Raw genomic sequence first — 6,749 nt, 5'->3', positions numbered from 1 at the left:
GACAGTGACTCACCGTATTGAAGTAATTGATGAACATTTAACTAGCAAGCTAAACAAAAAAGCGGAGTCATTTACATCATATTCTTTGGCACTGGACGAAAGCAATGATATAAAGGACACCGCTCAGCTTTTATTTTTTATCAGAGGGATTGATGAGAATTTTAAGATAACGGAGGAGTTTTTGGATATGGAATCCCTGAAAGGAAAAACACGTGGAGAGGATTTATTTAACAGCATGTCAGCGGTCATACTGAAGCACAAGTTACCTTGGAGTACGCTCGCCAACGTTACCACAGATGGATCACCAAATCTGACCGGAAAAAACGTTGGGATGCTTAAGAGAATTCAGGACAGGGTGAAAGAGGAAAACCCTGAGCAGGAGGTCATTTTCCTACACTGCATAATTCACCAAGAGGCACTGTGTAAATCCGTGTTGCAGCTTGACCACGTAGTGAAGCCCGTTGTGAAACTCGTGAACTTTATTCGAGCAAGGGGACTTCACCATCGTCAATTTATTCATTTTCTTGAAGAAACTGATGCTGATCACACGGACTTACTTTACCATTCTAATGTCCGCTGGTTAAGTATGCCAACGTGTGTGGGAGCTCAAACAGGATATTATTTCATTTTTGGAGCTACTTGACAATACTGATAATTTTCCTGAGCTGAATGACACAGATTGGCTTTGTGATTTAGCTTTTACTGTGGACATACTGACACACATGAACGAGCTGAATGTGAAGCTACAAGGAAAAAACCAGTTTGTTCATGAAATGCAAGCAAACGTCAGAGCCTTCAAAACCAAGCTGGTTTTATTTTCGAAGCAAATGTCAGACAAGTCATTTGCTCATTTCCCCACACTAGCTACGTTAAAAGAGGCCCCGCACCATGTGAAAAAATTTGGGAAATCACTGGATGACCTGCATGAGGAATTCTGCCGTCGGTTTCGTGATTTTGGAAAAATTGACAGGGCACTTCAGCTGGTGTCATGTCCCTTCTCACACGACCCGGAAACGGTGCCTCAGGAGTTTCAGTTGGAACTGATTGATCTCCAATGTGACATGGTGTTAAAGGACAAGTTCAACGCCCTGAAACTGGATGAGTTTTATGCTTCATTAAGTGCAGCCACATTTTCAAACATTAAGAAGATAGCACAGAGGATGCTGGTGTTGTTTGGCTCTACATATGTGTGTGAACAAACTTTTAGTGTGATGAACACCAATAAAGCACCCCACAGATCCCAGATGAGTGATGAACACCTCAGATCTGTTCTGAGAATTGCCACAACAGAATCACCACCAGACTTCGATGCACTAGCTAAAATGGGTGATCAACAACACTGTTCTCACTAAAAAAGTATGTTAATACTTCAATGCTTTTTTCTGTTTATGTTTGATGCAGTTTTTTTATATGTATTGTATCTTGTGCTGACCTGGCCCGTCTGTCAAATTTTAAAAGTCAATGTGGCCCCCAAGACAAAAAGTTTGCCCATCCCTGCTCTAGATGGTATTTCCTTGGCTTCTAGTTCTACAGTGAGGAACCTTGGAGTTATTTTTGACCAGAATTTATCATTTGACGCACATATAAAACTGGTTTCTAGGACTGTCTTCTTTCACCTTCGTAATATTGCTAAAATCAGGAACATCCTGTCTCAGGGTGATGCAGAGAAACTAGTTCATGCATTTGTTACTTCAAGATTGGACTACTGTAACTCCTTATTATTGGGCTGTCCCACATATTCTCTGAAAAGCCTCCAGCTGATCCAAAATTCTGCAGCCAGAGTTCTGATGAGAACTAACAGGAGAGATCATGTTTCTCCAGTTTTAGCTTCTCTTCATTGGCTCCCTGTTAAATTCAGAATAGAGTTTAAGATTCTTCTTCTCACATATAAAGTTCTTAATGACCGAGCTCCATTATATCTTAAAGATCTCATTGTAAGATATTTTTCTAACAGAGCCTTCAGTTATCAGGCCCCTCTCTTGTGGAATAAGCTGCCAGTAAATGTCCGGGAAGCAGACACCCTTTCCACTTTTAAGATTAGTCTTAAAACTTTTTTATAAAGTTTATAGTTGGGGATGGCTCAGGTAATCCTGAAACATCCCATAGTTAAGCTGCTATAGGCTTAGACTGCTGGGGGACCTCATCTGCCACACCTTTCCTCACTTTGCTCTCTTTTTCCCCCTGTTTAATTTCTCAATTGATTTTACGTACATGTGACATTATTGTGGTTATTAACTTGTGTTTCCCTGTTCCAACAGATATCATTTGAATGGTGTTAGGGTGTTTTTCCCCCCTCTTTTCTGTCTTCTCAAACCCCAGCTGGTCGAGGCGGATGGCCACTCTTCCTGAGTCTGGTTCTGCCAGAGGTTTCTTCCTGTTAAAAGGGAGTCGTTCCTTTCCACAGTCGCCACAGGCACGCTCAGGACGGAAGATTGGACTGAAGACAAGTTTCGGTGCAATCTGTTGGTTTCCTTAGCTAGGATATAAATTTTTGAATTGGCTCTATATGAATTAATTGGATTATGATTACAATGAATTGAATTCCAATTGGCTTGAATTGGACTATATTACTTAAGTGCCTTGAGATGACAATTGTTGTAATCTGGCTCTATATAAATAAAATTTAATTGAATTTACAGTCATGAATTTAAATAGATTTACTATAATGTCTCAGAGACATTAACATGATGTGGTTTGTGTTATTTAATAGAACCAGTATCATAAAGTCCAGTTCAAGTCTCTATCAAAAAAAGCTGCTTCATGAGTTTTTACTGGGTCTGTGTGATTATTCTGTCACATGAATTTGAATGACACAGAGACCTCCACCAAGAGAACTGACAGGTTCAGCTTTGACCGACACTAAAAGGCACAATATAAAGACTCAGAAACAGACATTAGCTCGAACATCATTCATTATTCCATTTGCAAACCCATTAGGGGCTGAAAAAATTAAGAAGACAGCAGCATATGTGGTCATGGGTGCCAATGCCGAAGGCATCATGGCACACAAATTACTGTTGTGCATACTTATTCCGCTTCTTATTCCACTTCTTCCTTTTCAAATGAGGGGTGTTTTTAAACTGCCATACAAAAAATATACTTTACATAGGAGCAGCATAAAAATGACATCAATGGCCTCTGCTGTCCCTTTCAAATTTCATCTAAAAGAGACTATCCAAAGCTTTGGGAATCAGAGATCTGTAACATCAGAACAATGACACGCCAGCAACAAATATACCATAGATAGATAAGAATGCTTTCTTAGCAATTTTTGCCTGGTTAAATAAAGGTTACTACTACTACATAGAAGCAGCATAAAAATTATACCAGTAGCTTCTGTCGTCCTTTCAGATTAGACTTATAGTTTTCAAACAAAGACTGTTTGTTCTACACAAAAGTTTTCCAGATCCTTTCTGTCTTTTCGAGCCATGTGTGGTAATTGTATTGCTCACCTGCCAGACTGAGCCAACGTTAGCATCTATGCTAACGGCGATAACGATGGCAAACCAAAATGTCATATGTTATAGTGGCTCACAGAACAAGATATTTAATTGTTAAAAAAAACCCTGTCATTGATTTAAACAGCAAAGATGTCTCAGAGTTCATGAAATTCTCATTTACAACACGCACAGTTTGAGTTGTTTTACCTGGATTGACGATCGACAAAGAAGCCGGTCAAGTCTCTGTGAATGACGCGATAAACATTGAGAGACTTTCAGGGGCTTTTTCAAATAATAAATACCACGAATACACCATTTCGATTTCGCGCCAACCTCCTCTATAGTTAGACAAAGAGGTTGTAGTGGAGGGATGACGACAGGAATGATGTTGCTATCAATTTTAGAGATGGGTGTGGGGGTGCAGCTGGACAGAGGAGGGTAAGTGGTGGAGGTGCAGCTGAACTGAGGAGGCCAGGAGGTGGGAGCATCCACAGATGATGAGTTAGTATACAATCTACAATTGCAGCTCTTCTAAAATTGATTATTTTTAAGTAATTGTAGCAGTGTCTTCACTAAATCTATTCACTCATCTACTTTATTTGGAGCAACACTTGTTAATGAAAATCAATTTGCAATTCCTTCTGATTTGGACACTCACTTTCTTAATCTGCACGTTGTTTCGAATATCTAAAAACTAGTGTATTTTTAAGACCCGATTTGAAAACAGTGAAACAGAACATAACTCCCAGTGAGAATTTGGGTTATTCATTCCCTCTTGAAAGCCTCTGGATAACATAATCATATTTTCCAAGGTTTTGAATGATTTACCTTGAGTTCATCAGAATCAGATCAGAGATTAAAGGCAGCTATTACAACCTAATCCACTCATGTTTGCCAGAGGCTGATATCAAACCTTAAATGGAATTTGGCCTTTAGCCGTTTCAGTTAGATTTTATGAGCTTGATGAGATTTTTCTTATCCTTCAAATAAAGCCATACATAACTCTCCATCTGCTATAAAACAAAATATGATAGCTTTATTTTCTGATGAAGAGTCAACCATAGAACAGAGAATATGAATGGAATATGAAAAGAGCAGGATTTACTACTGGTAAAATGAATATAAAAGCATATATACCATGTCCACTTTATGATGGAATTCAAGTTTAGTTTTCCCTCTGCTCAAAACTATAATTAGCTGGCCTGTGTAAAGTCAAATTAATGTGAATGGAACGATGTAGGTCTACAGAGCAGAAAATTGCAGTGTAACAAATTACTTTACCCATTATTGGTTTTGATATTGTGACTATCGGATTTCCACAATGTCAGGCAGAAGCAAAAGCAACTTGTCAGGAAATAAGGAAATGAAAAACAACTTGATTTTAGAAAAGAGATTTTCGTTGTAAAAGATTGAATTCCATCTCTGTAAATGATCAGAAAATAAGTATCAGAAAGTAAATATCATTATCTTATGCACATATCAGGGGGGTACTTCATAGTGTACTGGTAAGATTGCCACCCTTCATGTGGGTGACCGTGGTTCAAATCGGGGTCCTTAGGCAAGACCCCCTTACCCTACCTGGGATATGAGTGTAAGTCCCTTTGGATATAAGCATCTGCCAAATACATAAACATATCACCATAATGCAGCTAAAAAATATTTTTTGATTTTCTGATATCCACATAAGAGTTTTTTCCGTCTCTTGTTAAGAACGCATAGGGTCAATTTCATCATCAATTTAGAGGTTACATATTTATCCTGGCTGTGTGTGCAGTCAGTGTTAGCTTTCATTAGATAAAGTTGGCTCCAACGTCTTGTATTGAAGAACTAGTAATGTAAATATGCTGGGGCCACCAGTCAGTAAGCAGACATGGACACAGAATGGTTTTTACAGCTTATGGAAACTTTAATCAGGATAATGGAGATGTTATTTCTTCACAAATGAATTCTCAATCTTCTGATAAGAATTATGATGAGTTGTTTTAACCCCAGTCTAAAGCATTAATGACCTGTTTCCTAAAGAAATCCTGGAAAGATGCAGGGTCCTGTTCCCTATCCGGAGAAAGTTGGATAAATTATTTGTCAATGGGCAGCTCTGCCGTGACCAGATCATCACACCTTGGTTCTTTTAATTCCATGTGATCTGAATACGCTCACTTCTGCAAATCATATTACTATAGATGTTACATACGTAACCCTGAAATATTCTACTTAATTCGCAGTTAACTATTAAGGCAAAATAGAAATTTATAATAATCTTAACATACATGGAACACATACAGATTTGCACAGCACACGCCATCAAATACCACACTTACATAGCACTAATAGTGGGCGTACACAAGCTAGCAAACGGCACACGCACTGAAGCGAACAGAAGCGACAATCAATCGCATGTTCTTGCAAGCATATGTGCAAACGTATGCACGCTCCCACCACCCCCTCTCAAAGAATACACTTTCTTCTCACCAGTACACCACTCATAGTCAAGAAAAGATTATTTCTTAGTTAGCAGCTCTTTGATGAGTGATATTTCAGACACCAAAATCCACCCCATCACTATCAGTGATCACGCACCAGTGACACATCATCAAGGTCATACATCATCAACTGGATAAGGATAGTATATAGCTCTCCAAATGCATGTGTCAGGACAAATGATCAAACTTCTTCAAGCTTCAGTCTGCAGAGAGGTACAAGACAGGGTTGCCCACTTTCCCCCTCACTTTTTGCCATTTTTAATCGAACCTTTAGCAGTTGCTCTCAGACAAGCTAGAAATATTAAAGGCATCCAACCCAAAAATAGTGAGCATAGAATAAGCCTTTATGCGGATGATATATTACTTTTCCTTCAGAACTCACAGACATCTCTCATTCACACAATCACACACATAAATAACTTCTCAACACTTTCTGACTACTCTATCAACTGGTCTAAGACCACAGTTCTTCTTATTATTTGTAGTTTCCAGAATATACCTGCTATTACTTTACAGTCAGGAAATATTAGATATTTAGGCATAAACATTTCCGCCAGGCTCTCAGAGCAAACAAAGCTAAATTATATTTCAGCTTTTAAAGATAGTAGAGGACGATCTCACTTGTTGGAAGTTCTTACCGATATCACTTGTAGGGAGAGTCGCTACCATTAAAATGATGGTACTACCAAAACTTAACTACTTGTTTTCAATGATCTCCATTAAACCATCTGCTACTTGGTTTAAGTCACTAGATTCGTGCGTCTCTAAATTTCTGTGGACCACCAAGCCACCACGTATATCAAAAGCACTATGAATTGCCTTGTGTACG

General features: G+C 38.7%; 1 pseudogene; it reads left to right on the top strand.

Moving 5' to 3' along the window:
• Positions 1 to 235: 235 nt before the first annotated feature.
• On the top strand, positions 236 to 1,352 carry LOC140275586 (general transcription factor II-I repeat domain-containing protein 2B-like; annotated as a pseudogene).
• Positions 1,353 to 6,749: the final 5,397 nt, after the last annotated feature.

The sequence above is a fragment of the Leuresthes tenuis genome, unplaced genomic scaffold (genome assembly GCF_036924035.1).
Source record: "Leuresthes tenuis unplaced genomic scaffold, fLeuTen1.0.hap1 SCAF_18, whole genome shotgun sequence".
Classification (NCBI taxonomy): Eukaryota; Metazoa; Chordata; class Actinopteri; order Atheriniformes; family Atherinopsidae; genus Leuresthes; species Leuresthes tenuis.
Note: the sequence above shows the minus strand (reverse complement) of the source record. Positions and strands in the feature narration are given on the sequence as shown.